Raw genomic sequence first — 18,094 nt, forward strand, 5'->3', positions numbered from 1 at the left:
TTCCATTACAGATTTAACAATTATGTTGCTAACAAGGAATGAAAAATGATATCAATCGATCCTTAATTATTATTTTATTTCATTTGTAATAAAATAATCAATTTGAGGTAAGCTGTGAGATATACCTATAAGTTAATTTGTAATAACTTCAATAACAATATTATATTACAAAAATGCATACAAATTGATACTCGTGAAACCAATATTTAATTTAAAAAATTCGTTATCAGTTTTTCATGTTTTTGATTAACATCTTACAAGACTAATTGATGTTACCCATTCGTATCATTGTCAGGAATTTTCGATTCTCTCAAGATCATACGTATGATATCATTGAATTTATGCCATCAGATAATTAATACTATGCCAATGAATAAATGATATATTATATCATAATTGTATTTTAATCTTTAAAATATACATTGATTCAATTACAGAAACAGCATAATAAATATACATATTCATATATTATGTTATATAATATACGATAGGTATATTCACATAATACCGCAAGACAACAAACTAGAGTCCAAAATTAATTAATTGACCTAAGATTTATTACAAGGTATAATCCACAGAATAGATTAATGAATAGAATTCAGATAGATTTGATGTAGGGTTTTGAATGTGTGAGTGTCCTACGAAAATTAAATACACATTATAGACGTGCTATAGTGTGCATTGCGATCTTCCAATATACCAATATTGAATGAGCGTCAGTGCATAAACCTAGGGCAGTTGTCAGAACGAATGACGTCATCTTGGCACATGTTTAAGTTTATCTCATATTAGTCCACACTCAAGATCGGTTGCCTGTTACTCCTCACCCGTAAGGTATTTCAGTTCCCATTAATTCTGTGTTTCCTGGTATATACAATAACTTAATTTTTGAATGACTGAGAATGTATTAGGTATACCTATATATCTCATCATCGGCATCAATCTTTTGTCGTTTATCAGAGCCTCAAGAGTGTTGTTTTTCCAATACTCGATGCATGGCAGAGTTCTGTCACGAATATCATCTGTAAGGGGTCTTGGCATTACGTTTGAGAGTAAATTGACATTTATTAGCCATATAGTTACCATTTGTAACAAGGCGCTTAAAATGTTGGGCTTCGTCATGCGTACTTCCCGGGTCTTTTCGGATGTTACGGTATTAAAACTTTTATTTAATTCTTTAGTTCGAAGCAGACTTGAGAGTGGGTCTATTGTTTGAGCACCGCAACAGTTAAAGTATGGCCTTATGGTGGAGAGGGTTTAGAAGAAATTCTTGAGACTCCTTTACTTGAGGTTGTACGGATACTATCCGTGGCTCTATCCAACTGACTTTCTCTTAGGCATGCTTATATACTGCAGTCTGCAATTTAGAATAAATCTTTATTTAGCTACGTATTTTTTTCGACTTATACGAGGTATAAATGAGAACTCTGCCATTATGGGCAGTGTTGACCTGTGTGTCCCTGATAACTATCTTAGAAATAGAGGACCTCAGTTGTTTATTCTCCCAAGGTGCAGAACCAACCTGCCATTGGTAATGCCAATTGGGAGGGCGATAACTATGTTCAACGAAATTGCTTCGGGTGTCGATATATTCCACCTACGTGAGGATGTGTATAGGTGGACGTTGTTTTATAAATTCTTAAAATAGGGTCTGCTTAACTCATCCGGTGTACTTCCTTGTACCTATCTAATTAATATTTTTGTATGTACATATTTCTACTGTTTAATAACTTACTATCTATCTCTATATACTGATCTATCTCTTTTTTTATGTAATACTGTTTTATATTTCTTTGTTTCTAAATGGCATGTTGTGAACGTCTTAAACTTATAATTTGTAATTTCCACAATATGTTAAAAAAAAAATGAAATTGAAATATTTTCTATGAAAACAGATCAATATGACTAAATATTATTTGAGAGACTATTCATGGGTAAATTTCTTAAGCCTTTATCATTTTATTCACATTCTCAAAATTTCTCGAATTTACGAAAATTCTTTGTTTGACGTGAGCTCTACGTAGGTAGGTATGTGCTCCATAAAACTGTTCCTATGACCAGACAATAAAGTTAAGAACAAAAATTGTGGCGGATCTTTGACGAAATATGGCATATGAAAAAGAACGACCTTATGTGCCTTTCTACTGTATTGAATCTAATTTTATTATCAAATTCACAATAGCTGGCTTCATCATTTCGTGGTTTACGTGTTTCGATTATTTCTTTTCTTTTTAATATAACAATTAAATATTTTTAGGTGAACTAATGCACATGTTGACTCTTGGAAAACCAGATATAATATTTTGTGACTCAGCAAAAGCTGCAGATTTTCAAAAAGCGAACGCTGCTCTAGATATTTCAACGGAAATAGTTGTTTTTGGAGATGTCCCAGAAGGAAAATTCACCCCGTTTTCTGATTTTCTAGAACCTACAGGAAAAGAAAACCAATTTCGGTAAGACAATTCTTTTCTAATCTGATGATTCCCATCCACTGCTCATTATAGATATCAAATATATTTGTGATATCATTTGACTATCACGCTAGTGGTTCACCACACTTAGTTTTATTATTCGATGTTTCCACGGTTACATGTAAATTTTACATATTACGTTTCGCTAGCACAGTTCACTGTCTTGCGGGAGAGATATCGCCGTATAGCATTGAGATCAGTAATGTTCCAATTCTATTAGATTCAATATGAACATTAATTTGATATTTACAAGGTCCTACCAGATTTTTTTATAGATATGAATTAAATGATTTGATTGATTTTCTAATTTATTTACCTACCTATTTTCTTCTGGATTTCCTTTTATTAAGACATTAATTAATTAAATTAAATTAAATTCGATGTGAATACTATACGGTCATCTATTTCCGATACAGCATCTCACGGTGAAGTGTGATACGATAAACTGCATACGTAAATACGTATACCCGTTGGTTGATATCAAGTCGGAGTGGCCAATTATTGGGCCCATGTGTTTAGGTAGGTACGTCATATCGAAAGAAAGTATTGATACCACTTTTTTGACGTTCACCTTAAGCTTGTGACCCTTCACAAGCTTAAGTCGGCTCGCACAACAAAACTCGTCTCGTCTGCAACGTGTCGAATACCTCGATGTGACGTCATCGTTGTTCACAAAACACACGTTGCACCAAAAGGAGCTTCGCACATGGCCGAAAGCAACCTTTTAGTTTGAAAACAACATCTAGTGTTGCTATCAACAAATCGCATGCGTCTCGGGCTGCGAGTAGAAGACGCAAGAACGCATACGCACGCCTACGAATTGATCATTGCCGCATCCAAATATATACGTTTCGAGAGGTTACGCGTAACTGTCGCTAGGTACATGTGCTCGGTCTTCATATGCAACATCAGAGCGAAGTTCGTATAAGGTTTGATTTATGGTTGTGTGGCAGGTGAGGGGAGTTTAGATGTGAGAGCCGGCTTAGGTAAACAGCGTCGCTCAGTCGGATCACATCAGCGGGAGCCCGTATATACAACTTTTAATTGCAGTCAAGTACTCCTGTGTGGCTGAATCGATCAACCATGATAAAAACCTTCACTACATTTCTATGCATATTCTATGTAGTTGTGATATGCTCCATTTGGTAGTAGAAATGAATTAAAGAATAATATTATGATATTTAAATCTTATAGAGCCACAGACTTTGATCCTGCCACAACCACAGCTTTCATAGTTCTGACAAGTGGGACAACAGGATTATCGAAAGGAGTTTGTCTTACCCATCAAAATGTAATTGTTCCACTATACTTACCGTAAGTACTAATGTATTATTAATTTAAAAAATAACATATCCGATTATGTTAAACTTAGTAAAAATGGATAAAACTTTTGAGTACTTACCTGTTTACTGTTAATATAACATAACGCAAGCCCACGTCGAATAAGTGGCAGAATATTTGCGTCTGATACTGTATATCGCAAGTTTGAATCTAACCTAACCTAATGAAACAACGATTTCTCGTAAGGGGGACGTGCGCTGCATAGGTCAAAATGGAGCTTTTATGCTATTTTCAGAGCATAACCTTGGACATTCCTTAAACGTTGTAGATAATCTATTTATATAATTTTGAAGCCTTATTGTCCTTTATATTTATTTTAAACATTTGATGACATGTTCAAACACGCGCGTTAACATGATCTTTCTCCCTACTTCATTTATCGTTTGTCAAGTTATGTGCTACGGCCATATGTTGTAGCTTAGCCACTGGGAAATGCCAATAGAAATGGCGTATTTCAAAAAAATACTACCTTATTCTTAGGTCAATAATTATTATAAAGCAAACATTATTCGTAGAATGTTTATCACATTTGAATGGTCAAAGACATAGCTTATAATCAGTATCGTTAGAATTATCTTTAAATTGTAAATCTTGCCCATTTTTTGAATAATGAAATGCCTAATTCTTGTCAAATTTGGGATCACAGAGATTATCAATATAATTTTTTATCGTAAATATTTCACTATAATAAAGTCGACATAAATTTTACTAATGGTTTTATAAATGCTTTTAAAAAATAATAAATATAAAAAATCTTAACACCACTGCACATGGATGTACTGAAATATGACTATATTCTAAAACTATAGAGCGAGAGGTTTAATCGAATACTATTTTATGTAATAAAAATACTTTATGCAGTCATCAACTGTTTAAAATAAACATAAAGGATAATAAGGCTTCAAAATTATATAAACAGATTATCTACAACGTTTAAGGAATGTCCAGGGTTTTGCTCTGAAAATAGCATAATAGCTCCATTTTGACCTACGCTGAGCATGTGGGCCGTTAAGGAAATATTATAATACACCCGTAGCGAAGGGTGGAGGGTATGCTGTTAAGATCCGACATAAATTTTTCACTCTAAAATGTGTCAGTCAAACGTATTTGTTTTCAGTGAACTAAGACTATAATGCGTATATAGAGTTTGTTAGTTTAATTCAATTACACCCTCCCTAAGGCAAGCCAAACATCTAAAATTATGGTATTAAAACATGCCTAATTTTAGATATTTTACAGATAGAAGAATATCTTTTATCGATTACGATTTGGTTAGTCAGGGCTTAAAGAATTTTAAACAATCTCTAATAGTATATATTCTTAATTCGACAAAAAAAAAATATGACTGAGAAAGTGTGCACTATTTTTGTCGACAGGGTTTAATTATATTTTAAAAACTAACCATCACCATGTACAAAATGTATTATTAATGCAATGAAATCAAATAAGTGACCAAATTTGTTTAAAATATCACGAAGAACATTAATATGATAATTCTTTTTATGGGCTTATGCTTTCAAGGTGCCTGCGGTAAAACTAAAAATGAAGCTTTCCATGTAATGTATTTAAATTTAGTTGTCAAATCAATTGTTAGGGATGAATTATATCGATTATATCACTATGATTAATATAGAGATGTCGCCGTTAATTTTACCTAACCATCACAAACGGCCCCGTCACTAAATAATGGCAAACTTGAGAAACAATTATGGCGTTTTTATATACTAAAATACTGCAAACAGAATTAAATAAGATAATCAAAATATAATACATAAAATATGTATTTGAATTCTTTGTTTGATATACTTGAGTACGTCATTATGCCAATTGTCATTTGTGTTTGTCAATTCTGCCACTAATAATTAGTAGTGTCTCACTTCGGCCGTCCAAAGTTAAGTGGCACTTAGTGAGAAAGATGCTCCAAGAATATATAATTTTGGACTGAAAGATTGCACGAATTAATCGCGTACATTTTGTATCATTTGTTGCAGATTATTGGTAAATAAATTCGCGATGAACTTTGACTTCCGTGTTGTGTCATTTTCTTCTTTGGTTTGGCTCTCTGGTATAATGATAACCGTGATATCAGATCTTTTCGGAAGCGTCAGAGTTCAAACTCCCCTGCAATTCACACCAGAATTAGCCCTCAACGCCATACGCAAATACAGGGTGGGTAATTTCTGACTTTTAATTATAGAGTAAGGCACAGCTGTGGTGTTTCTAACTATGGGGATGAAATATAATTGCATAATATTATAATATTTGAAATTATTTATGCGCTTAATAGAAATATTCCTAAAATACTTTCTTCTAGTTTTAAGAAAGTACTGAGGTGCTTACCACTTATTACATCCTGTCACGTTCAAGCACAATGTGATGTATCACCTTATTAATCTGTGACACTGTAATTATAGTGCACACCAGAGCGGTGGCCAGATACTCGTCTCTATGCATCCCACGAGGGATAGACCGTCAGTGCCTAGCGTGGCGGGTCGACCAACTAAGGGAGATAAACACACATCACAAATTTGCTCTATAGTAAAAAAAATATAAGGCGCTATTTCACTTAACGAGTGATAACAACATTTTAAATATATGTTTGTGCGATGGACTTTGGTGTGATATGATGATCGGTGTATTAATTGATAATGCATGTATAGAATTTGGGAAACGCTACTGTGTAGCATCATGCTGCCTTTAACTTTAGCGATAGGTAGTGCCAAAGATCCTGGACTGGGGGCCGTTCCAGAATGTGGGGTCATGCTCGTCTCACAGCCATATAATTACAGGTAGTATGTATGGCAATACGCACTCAAACTCAATACCATCACATTACAGTTTATTGATCTTGAAAGGATTTCACTACGAGGAGGGTACTATTTTCAACACTCACTCATACTCACTAGTACCAGTCTCAGTACCTATCTCCAATGCTTGCTTGTAAACTTTTTTCTTTTTTACATTTTTATTTTTTATTTATTTCTTTATTAAACACCACAACAGGCCGCGAAGCCCAATAATAGTGGTAAAACTCCCAGGCTTGAGGAATTTATATATTCGAATCTTATGTAAATATATTTTGACCTCACTCGGAATCGAACCCAGAACTCCGGGATGGAAGGCCAGCGCATTACGCACTGCACCACGAGCATTCATTCGAGTATCCGATTAAACATAATAACAACATTGAACGTTTAACAGCTAGCATATTTCGGTCTTCACTAAAACAGCGGCAAACTCCATGAGTTCTCTGAGTTGGTTGATTGAAGACTCCGCAGTGTTCATGCGGATCCCAAGGTCACGCAAAAGACTGCCAGTTTAAAAACAAAAAAAATATTCATTATAAACAAAAGCTCATATTACAGAGAAAGTCTCATGCATTATTTAGTATTGTTATAGATAAGTGTCATAAAATATACGATATATTTTTCTAGAAGAACACGCCCTCTCAAATATTACAGACACGATTATTGTGGTAACTTTTAGAAGACTGTGACAAATATTCATATAACGTTTGCATAATATGCATATAATAATAATATTATATTACTGATTTTTAGCCCCACAGAGTATTTCTACCGCCCACTGGAATATTGTCACTATTGGAAAATCCAAAAATCGACGAGAGTGATTTTTCAAGTATCAAAATTTTTGCCTGTGCCGGGGGCAACATCACATACCAGAAAATGGAAGAACTCCAAGTGAGAACCCTTATTACTATTTAATGTAATCATATATAATTATTCAAAATATATTAATTTAAAATTTTAATTCACTATTTTTAAACGTGTACGAATAATGTAAAATGTTTTATTCTTACATCTTCAAGTGAAAAATCAACACGAGAATATAGCAATGATTGTAGTGTTGTAATACTAAAGAGTAATAAGGTATGTAAGTATATTTTTTTTTTCAAACAATTTTTGCTAAAATTTTATAAAAATCACTAGCACCGCACTGCAATGAAATAATAAATATTCAAAAAATTCTCTGTGATAATAATATCAAAAATAAGCTCAACAGCTTCCCGATATAATTGTCGCACATTTATATGACTTTCAAGGTGCGCACTATTATTTTTTTCAGTAAAATCATTATTAAAATTAAAAACGATTACCCAATTAACAATTGAAAAATTATTCTACCATTGTTGATTCGTATGTATAGTTTAGTATTAATAGTTAGTAAAGTTAGTATAGTATTAATAGTTAGTATAGAGAAACGAATGGGTTAGGAAGCAGACAAGAGTACGTGATGTAATAGACGTTGCCAAACAGCTGAAATGGAGATGGGCGGGGCACATTGCTCGCCGAAAGGACGGCCGCTGGACAAATGCCGTCATCCAATGGTACCCAAGGGGTACGAAACGGTCACAGGGTCGCCCTAAAAGCCGCTGGATTGACGAACTGGTAAAGTTCGGCGGAAATACGTGGCAGCGAACGACACAGGACCAAGAGAGTTGGAGAAAGCTTGGGGAGGCCTTCATCCAGCAGCGGATTAACCCCGGCTGATGATGATGATGTATAGTTTATATTATAATTATATATTCGTTCTATTGTTATATTATATTAAATTTCAAAAATAATGTCCAATAGCGGTTGTTCTATAGAAATCAAAATGCCACTAAAATATGACGACCACCGAATTTTAACCCATCAAATTCGACCTCAGTTCGCGCTAATTGGTGAGGAAAATCAATAATTTTACTGTTCATAAATTGAACCGGCGCTTATGTAGTTGTAGTAGAACTCCTAGAGTGGTTTCGAAACAAAGTTATTTTTATTTATACTACTATAATTAAAATAGAATTAACAAAATATATAACTTAGTTTCAACATCATCATTTTTATTGTTCAACGAATTGAGATGTTGTTGATTGAAAAAAATGTAATACCTATTACAGAAATATCTTCCCAATGGAACCTCTGGTAATTTTTATGGAATGACGGAAGCTGGTGGTGCTGTTTTCAGACCTATAAAATATAAAAGAGGGTCCTGTGGTCAACCAATGCCCTGGTTTCAATGGAAGGTAAATTAAACACTTTCTTTCTTAATACAAATTAATACAATATTTATATTAGATAAACGCAGCATGTGACCCTTCTTATGGAAATCTGGGTCGACCAGGATCCGCTCATAGATCTTTTATTTTTTCGTAAATATATAAAAATACAGATAGTTCTTGAAAAATGAATTCTAGCTATAATACATTATATACTATAATGGTCAATATTGCAAATTTGAGTTCATGTATTTACACTTTACAGCATTGTTATAAAACAGTTATCTGCAAAAATCTTATTGTAAAAATACATACTTAATATAGGAAGTGTCTATGTAGTTAAAAATTAACTTTACGTGTATTGCGGACACGCTAACCACTTGTAATGCGTCAATGACATTGAGCTACTTTACAAGCTGTTTGTTGGCGAATTTAAAAGTGGGCGATTCAGCTACTGCGATTGTGATGATGATTGATGACACACAAAACTTTCCATTCGCTGAGAAGCCAACAAGCTAGCGACTATTTTGACAGAACGTAGTTCGTTTTTTTACCGGGAGGTCGCTACTACGCTCTACTGCGCAGACGCAGTAGGCCCACACGCCGGCGTGTAGCGTGTAAAGTTGACCGGCTTTCAACTTTTTTCGGTAGATTGTTTACAATCTGCATGTTAGCTTGCTCGATGATGACACTGGGTGACTTTACAGGCAGATTGTAAATTCGCCAACAAGCAGCTCGTAAAGTAGCTCAATGTCATTGACGCTTATGCGTGACACGTAGTGAGAATTCTACCAGTGGTTGTAACTGAAATTAGGTGTTCATCGTTAAAAGCAAAGTGTCTATGCATGGGGAATGTATGCGAGGAACGTACATGAGACTTAATATTTACTGAAAAACAGCAATATCACAAAAACAATATTTATTTCATGACTGTATTTAAAATTTTTTTCTAGGTGGTAGATTTAAAAACAAAAGAGTCACTTGGACCAAAGAAAGCAGGAGAGCTTTACATCAAATCCCCTTGGGCACTTTTTAAAGTATGTTAAATTTATATAATAAAACTTATATAGTCCACTAAGGATGAAATGCCTACTCATACTTATCTGCCGCTTAACGCTAGGCGGCCGAATTCGGCTATTTAAAGACAGCAGAATTGTGGCAGAATTGAGAAATAAGCAAACGTATCATACTGAAAATCCAATCAAATGTATTATTATATTTCGTTTGAATTTTAAATTACAACATTATATTATTTGCTTTAATTCTATGTAGATCTACTTACTTGGCCATTTTGATAGATGACGCGTGCATTTTTCAAGTCTGACACTCGTGTTAGGTTAGGGTCAATTTAACAATGACAATGTCTGTATTTAGGAAACCACTGCACCATTTATCTGAAAACCCCTGCAATACACAGTGGGGTCGTAACTTTTGTCCCTATATAGAAGGCTGTAAGTTGTGAACGTAAAGAGTATTTTGAGATATTTGTATAATAAGTACCAGCACTTCACCGAAAGACAACTGCATTTTGTAGTCATATCAACCGTACAAGATAGTTCGTGTGATGAAAGACCAATAAGTTAATATGTAAAATTATTTGGAGAATGAATTTATTATTTTATTACATAACCTATGAATCTGGCCACTTTTAACTTCATTCATTTACTCACACTGTTATATCATTAATACGATAATTGTGTGTTTTAATTTAAAAGGGATATTACCATAATCATGAAGCAACAGCGAAGGCATTTGATGGAGATTGGTACAAAACAGGAGACATGGTATATTACGATGACGAAGGGGACTTCTTCGTCGTTGACAGAATTGAAGAAATCATCCACAACCATGGCACACAGGTAAGATACTAACACCTCTATAAAATAATTATAAACTACATGTTAGTATTGTGTTGTGTAGCTGCTTCAATACCCACAACCAGTGGAGTGGTAGAACCGGAATGCAACGGGTCGTGTCTTGCCAAACCCTATTTGGTCGTTCAAATCATGGCAATTTTTGCTCCTACATCATTGTAGCTTTTGGCGATCGCTTTTCAACGTCGCCCATACAGAATACAGCTTCAAACCCTACTTATCGGAAATTAGTAATCGCAAACCTTAGCCTTTTCACACGGACAATTTACGAGCGATTTTTGTCGCAATGATCGGCAGTCGCTGGAAGTTGTCATAAACAATTTGGGTGGTAACTTTGGTGTAAAAAATAGTTGTAAATTTTCCAAGTCAACTTTGAAATCGCTACGCAACCAAAGTGGTTTTTTTTGGTTAGTTGAAATAAAAACGTTCGGTGTATAAATTTTGATTGGATTTATGTGGGCCGCTCATAAAATAAATGCTATAGAGAAGGATGGTAATCCAAAAATGATTTGGAAACTCTGATATATGTATAAGAATTATTTACACGCTAAAAGATAAATAAAAAACACAAATTCGATGACAATAATTATCTTGTAATTCTCATTATACTCGTAGATTTGGAGGTTTCAAAGCCAATTGACAATAATCATTATTTTTAAGTATACATACAGGGAAGCATTTTTTTGTTTTTAAATAAGTTTTCAAAAAATGTTCGTAAATTTAAAAAAAAGTTAAAAGTGTATAATGCAAAGAGATATTCTTACTCTTAAAATACATTAAATCAAGATTAAGAAACGTGTCGATAAAATAAATACATCTTAAATACGTCATCGCCATAATATATAAGGGTTATTATTTGTTATGATGTGGCATAGTAGGTATATTATGACTTATTTTGAATTTATCAAAAATGTCGAAACTTAATATCACACTAAGTCAATACTATCGCAATGAGTAAAGAAAACGCCATCACATATGACGATGACGTATAATTATTTATGTTTTGTTTTAAAGGTGGCACCAGCCGAACTAGAGCAAGAGATCGTAAAAATTCCTGGAGTATATTCTGTGTGCGTCGTCGGTGTACCACATCCTGAAGGTAGAGAGCATCCCGGTGCTTTTGTGCAACGTATTCCAGGATCACACTTGACTGAAGAAGATATTCAAAATATTATTAAAGGTATAATTAGGTGACAGACAGTCGTATTTTTGTCTTTGTTAGACTCAGCCAAAAGAGCTGTTGCTTAACCTGACGATTTATAACATAAAATAGAGTAATCATATAAGAAGCAGGTACTTAATTCACACAGTTTAATAATGATATAAAAAGGCTTCGTCCGCATAGAAGGACATTGCCAACAACTACTTCTCATTCAACTACGTCATATTTAAATATTAATTGTTTATTCTTTCAGGTAACATGCCAGTGCATAAACATTTAACAGCAGGTGTTAAATTTTTGGACAAATTTCCTGCCACCCATTCAGGTAAAATCAACAGAAAGGCTCTCCATGATAATGTTCATTCATTTTTGGTATAGCAATGTAAAAACATAGTGCAACAGAGAAACCATCTAAAAGACTAAGAGACACAATTATAAACTAAACGTTGTCATAATCCAACATAAGAATAACATAATAAAATGTCAATATACGTACTTAATATTGTATTATCAATAGATAAACATCAATATGTTAGTTTCCTTTAAGTTGTAATAAATAAATATTCTCAGCAACTAATTTATTGTATTATCTTATTTATTTCTTAAAATATATATAGTATTTATATGTACTGAAACAATATAATATTACAAAATAACATCTCACACCTTGAGTGTATATGAATATCTGGAATCTCGCATCAACAATCATGGAGCATGAGAAGAAGAAAACGGAACATCATGGCTAAGAGTGCAATGTCATGGATCCATGGATGTGTCAAAACATAGAAAAGCAGAGCTGAAAATCCATCTATTAGAAAAAATTATATATTCCACATCTCTTTATGCAGAATAAACACGAACCACAAAACAACTCTGATCTTAAAATAATTAATGCTTTTTTATAGATAATAATTAGACTTTTTTCAATTGTAGATTTCTTTATAGTCGATTTTTATTCATCAAAAAGCTTTAGAAAATATTACAGAGATGTCACTACAGCACACATCATTTTTATAATCATTACTATTTTTATAAACGATGTATGCAACCACAGGTAGGTAGGTACCTATAATATTTCTTAAGATTGATAAGAAAAATCATTAAATTTATTTGTTTGCATTGATTGTAATATTTCAAACAATAAATATATTTTTACATAAGTACATTACGTACAATTTATCATAATGCTGACAAGATAATTAAATACGTACCTATTGATGTTTTCTCAATGACTCTTATAATTGAGGAATTATATAATATGATTCGTCAAAAAATAAAATTATCATTTTAGGCAGACAAATATTAATAAAAAAAATATTCAGACATCTTATCTTACGTTGATAAGTGATGTAAACACTGTTTGACATTAATATTGTAATATGTAATTATTTAGAATGCACTTAAAGCTTATATTAAAACATAGCTATTAGGTTCATAATAGATATGTATATTTATATGTATAGGCAGAGAATGCTAAGTTTTTAGTGATGTTTTATGTTTTATTCCCAATTGTTTAGCTTTAGAAAGTTACGATTCGATACCTTAGCAAATAATGAATGAAATACATACTTCAGAAACATCTAATAAATAAATCTTTCATCGAAAATTCCATATCACTCGGTCTTAATTGAGTGTATCATAAGGCTCTACGTTTGGATGTGAAGCATCAGCAGTTGTTTACGCCAGGCGATGTCTTAGAAGCAGATACCCTAGCAGCTAGACTGATATCAGAAGACTGGCATAAATTGGATGATTTTTATCTTGACACTATGTAGTTCCAATAAGATGGCGCAACATGTTATACAGCTCGTGACACAATCAACTTATTAAGAGTTAAATTAATATACATATACGAGGGTGGGTCAATAAGTCCTTAGAAAAGCCGACAGGTGGCGCGACTAGTACTGTAAGCGGTTTGTTTTCATGCAGCGGCACTACCGATTCAGTATGCTGCGAAGTTTCAATCAGATTGGTCGGGTTGTTGTGTGTTTCTCGTACATTTAAAAAAAAATTTGCTTGTGGAAAATGGAAAAATGGAAAATGGAGAAAATTGAGTTTAGAGCTGTTATTAAACATTTTAATATAAAAGGGTTAACAGCAAAGGAAATAAAAAATGAGTTGGATTTAGTTCACGGCATATCTGCTCCTTCACTTGCAACTATTTATAACTGGTTAAATGAATTTAAACGTGGTCGTACATCAACAAAGGATGAACCACGCTCAGGACGTCCTGTAGAGGTGACTACACCAGAAATGATCAATAAAATCCACGATATGGTGTTAAGTGACCGAAGATTAAAGTTGAGTGAGATAATTGAGGTTACAGGGATCTCAAAAGGTAGCGTCATTTCTATTTTACATGACAAATTGGGCATGAAAAATATTTCTGCAAGATCGGTGCCGCGTTTGCTCACAGTCGACAATAAACGCAATAGAGTGGTGGCCTCTATAGCCCTGTTGTCGCTCATGCAACGCAATCCGGATAAATTTTTTCGTCGGTTTGTGACTGTAGATGAAACATGGATACACCACTATACTCCCGAGACGAAAGAACAGTCAAAGCAGTGGATTGCGAAGGCAAACCATGTCCAAAGAAGGCGAAAACCGTAAAATCAGCTGGTAAGGTTATGGCTACTGTATTTTGGGATGCACGTGAAATTATTTTCGTTGACTATTTGGAAAAAGGAAAAACAATAACAGGGGATTATTATGCATCTTTATTGGACCAGCTAAAAAACAAAATTGAAGAAAAACGGCCTCATTTAAACAGGAAAAAAATCCTCTTTCATCAGGACGATGCCCGTGTTCACACATGTTTACGATCAATGGCTAAAATTGAAGAATTGAAGTTCGAATTGGTCGAACACCCACCGTATTCGCCAGATTTAGCCCCCAGTGACTTTTTCCTTTTCCCAAGCTTAAAAAAATGGCTAAGTGGACAACGTTTTTTTCAAATGAAGAAGTCATCGATCGGACAAATGCTTATTTTGAGGACCTTCCGAAAACTTATTTTTCTGACGGTTTAAAAAAAATTGAGAAACGTCTAACCAAGTGTATTGAGCTCCAAGGAGATTATGTTGAGAAATAAAAAAAAAATACAAAAATAAAAACTGTTTTAATGCTTTTTTCTAATGAATTATTGACCCACCCTCGTAATATATATCTCTCATTTGATAGCCCTACGCAATAAGTGTAGTAACCTTGCAATAAATCCAACTTTCTCTATAGCATGTAAGTATCCTTAGATATCCTAATCAAGTCTCTAGCAAAAAAGGGGGCTTATAAACAAAAAATGATAATAAATAATTAATACTTCAACAATAAACAAGTATGTACTTTTCTGGCAAGTCATGCTTAGTATTAATATTTTAATTCAATATAGACTATCATTTTTAAAACAAGAAAGTCATGTATGTTAATTTATCAAATATTTATTTTATCTTAATAATTTTGTTCGTGTCATTGTCATTCACGTAATAATCTCAAAACTGTTACCCACTGTAATGTGCAATGGTTTCCATAAAAAGGATTATACTATCATTATCATCAGCCGGGGTCGATCCACTTTTGGATGAAGGCCTTCCTTAGCTCTTTCCACTGTTCTTGATTACTAGTTATTCGCTGCCTCGTACACCCACCGAACTTTATGAGTACGTCTATTTGAAGGATTTTAGAGCGTAAATGTAGTTTTTGGTGATTATTATATGAAGGCATCCGCCACTCGCCGAACGATAAGTCCAGTCCATTATTAGTTCATCTGCTCCATTTTCGTGGCCTTTTCGCGTTATGCCCAACATGTATCTTTCCATGCCTTATTGCGCTACACAATACTTGAAGTAGGTATAATTTTAAACGTGATACGCTAAAACTGACACAATAAATTAAATCAAGAGAAAGATACATACATCTGAAATGTAAAACAATGATAAACCCATCGTAAATAAGTCATCGCCGTAGATGAGGATTGCATTAGTCCCCTTATCCACTGTCCACCAGTCTCCGGCAACCAAGTGAACATAAACCACGAGGCATAAGAACGGAAACCGGTGTTTTCGCACGTGGTTGCGGCGAGCAGTCATACTTTCTGGTTGCTGGCAACCATGGTTGCCAGAGACCAATCGACAGTGCGTAAGGGCTTTAGTGATACGGCATTTAAAATCACTGATATCCGACAGGGGCAGGCATACTATGCGCCGCATAGGGGTGGTAAATTAAAAATAAATAATCGCCAGATATGATTTGTTAGTTTAATAAATTCAGTTTACTGTTGTTAATGATCTGTGACTAACTAAACGTTAAAAGATATTCCAAAATCCTTAGATAACTCATGATATTTACACGTAAATGGTCCATTTCAGTCAGGTACTACACCTGTAAATTACAGATTGATTAATAAAACAATAATTTACTGCTATGGAAAAGAAAAAAAATATCGAGATGTAGTAAAAGCTTAATTAGGGTCGGCTTAGTAAATTTATAGTTTTTGTTTAAGGGCTCTACTTAATCATGCAATAATAATATGTGCATACAAATAGTTCAAGCCAAGTTATTACAAATTAAACATTCTAAATAATCTACTGATATTGTTTTCATACTAAAGTTTGAGAATCACTTTCTATTAAATTACACTCATTTTAAAAGAGGTCAGATAGTCTTCCTCTCAATATATCCGCACTGAAAATAAACCGTTTACCGTCACATCAAAAGAATAAATTTTAAACGATTTTTTTTATTAGCTTCATGTTATTTTTTTAAGTGTATTATTGCACCCACAACTCCGATTCAATCATAATATGGAACGTATATTTCTAACAACCTATTAACTCACATATCAGGAGGTAGTTTTCAAAAGTGTTTAACTCAAAAAAATACAACTGGCAATGCTAGATCACTTTCTTGTTAGTGCTTGACATTATGTGATTTTTATAACTCGCCAAATGCAACAAAAAACTAATTTTCAATAATGGGGAAATCCAGTCAGGTTATTTTCAAACGGCGTCAAATCCATTTTAACCAACCACATCATCGAAAAGTAGATACAGATACCTACCATCTTTATGAACCCATACATTATGAAGATGATCAGTGAGACGAACGTGTTTTAATAAATCGATAACTTTCAAAGATTTTTTTAACGAATCTTGAAGTTCAATAATATAACGTAATTCAGACAGCTGATTTTGTTTGCCATTCGTAGGATGAGCAGTAATGTAGTGCTAAATAAAATAGTGCCGGTTCGCTGTTCTTTTAATTTTAATATACCATGCACTGTATCCGCCCCTTAATTGGAGTATATTGATGCCACACAACACCTCAAAGAATCCTTGTCGCTAGCCAGTCTTCTTGCATCGTTTCAGGTCATCCCAGCATCCCGTAGCTCCACCGTATACACTCTAGATAGAATTTAGTGGCCTTCCAGGACGCCGGAAACCGGTTGAAGAACATGCAAGCCAGGTTGAAGTTCTCTTCTGCCATCCGCAGCTCGTCGCCGAGTCAGGACTAATGTTGCCTCTTCACTATTAGCATGGTGAGAGGCTGCTTGGTGCGTTCGCTTATCTTCTCGTTACTCCTGAAGTCATACCACCCCATCGCACACCCAGTATCCGTAAACATATTGTGTTCTCGAAACTCAGTATAATGTTGCTCCTTCGTAAGATCCCATGATGAAAAAGCCAAGAATCGAATAGAAACATAATAGGTATATTATATTCATGTAATTAGAAGTTATTATATTGTAATATAAAATTTACGAGAACTAATTGAATAAGTGCCGGAACGTGATCCAGTCTAGATAAAAGTCCCTACCAGGCTCGATGCTCCCCTCCCCTACAACACTGAGGATGGGCGATCAAAAATACCAAAAATCATGTAACGTCATTTGACGCGATTAACTTCATAGTCAGTTACCTCCATTTTTACTATTTTTTTTTGTTATTTTTCGTGATTCTGATTCATTAAGTACTTTTCCATCGTGTGTGTATTCATAAAATCTCAAATCTAGTTCCATTTGTTAGTTAAATATAATTTTAACGGAAGTTGAGTGCAAAGTCGTTTTATTTACATTACAGCAGCTATTCTGTATGTTTTATGACTAACTTCAAACATGATTTTTTTATTCATTTTAATAACGTTACGGACACTTTATTTTGCTATACGCCTTTTCTAATTGTTTACTAATATGTTTGTAAAAATAAAATATTCTATTTACAGTTTTAAATGTGCTTAAAATCGTAAAATATTTGAC

Source organism: Rhyacophila brunnea, unplaced genomic scaffold, assembly GCF_057557595.1.
Source record: "Rhyacophila brunnea isolate RB1 unplaced genomic scaffold, BYU_Rbru_1.0 scaffold_20, whole genome shotgun sequence".
Classification (NCBI taxonomy): Eukaryota; Metazoa; Arthropoda; class Insecta; order Trichoptera; family Rhyacophilidae; genus Rhyacophila; species Rhyacophila brunnea.